Below are 480 nucleotides of genomic sequence, written 5' to 3' on the forward strand. Positions count from 1 at the left end.
CCGGAGCCCGTGCTCCGCCACGGGAGAGGCTGCAGCAGAGGAAGGCCCGCATACCACAAAAAAAAAAAAAAAAAAAAAAAAAAGAAAAATTTACAGGTTAAGTGGATATTCAGTTGTAATAGGCTTTTATAATGCTTTCAAATGATTTAACATGCTGGGATAATGATCTCAGTTCAGAAACTGACTCTAGGAAATAATAACATGGTAACATGCTATTTACTTCCTTATTGATTATAGAAATTACAGTCCAACCAGCAGTCATTAATGCTGCAGAATGTAAGAGCAGTGCAAGTTAATTTTTTAAGTAAACTTTTTATTGAAGTATAACATGCATAGAGGAGACTGCAAAAATCATAAATGTGCAACTTGATGAATTTTCACAAAATCAGCAAACCCATGTAAACAGTACCCAGATAGGAATATAATATTACTAGAGGTCTAAGAGGTCTGCCTTGTACCCCCTCCCAACCATTACACCCA

This window comes from Physeter macrocephalus, chromosome 11 (assembly GCF_002837175.3).
Source record: "Physeter macrocephalus isolate SW-GA chromosome 11, ASM283717v5, whole genome shotgun sequence".
In the NCBI taxonomy this organism is placed as follows: domain Eukaryota; kingdom Metazoa; phylum Chordata; class Mammalia; order Artiodactyla; family Physeteridae; genus Physeter; species Physeter macrocephalus.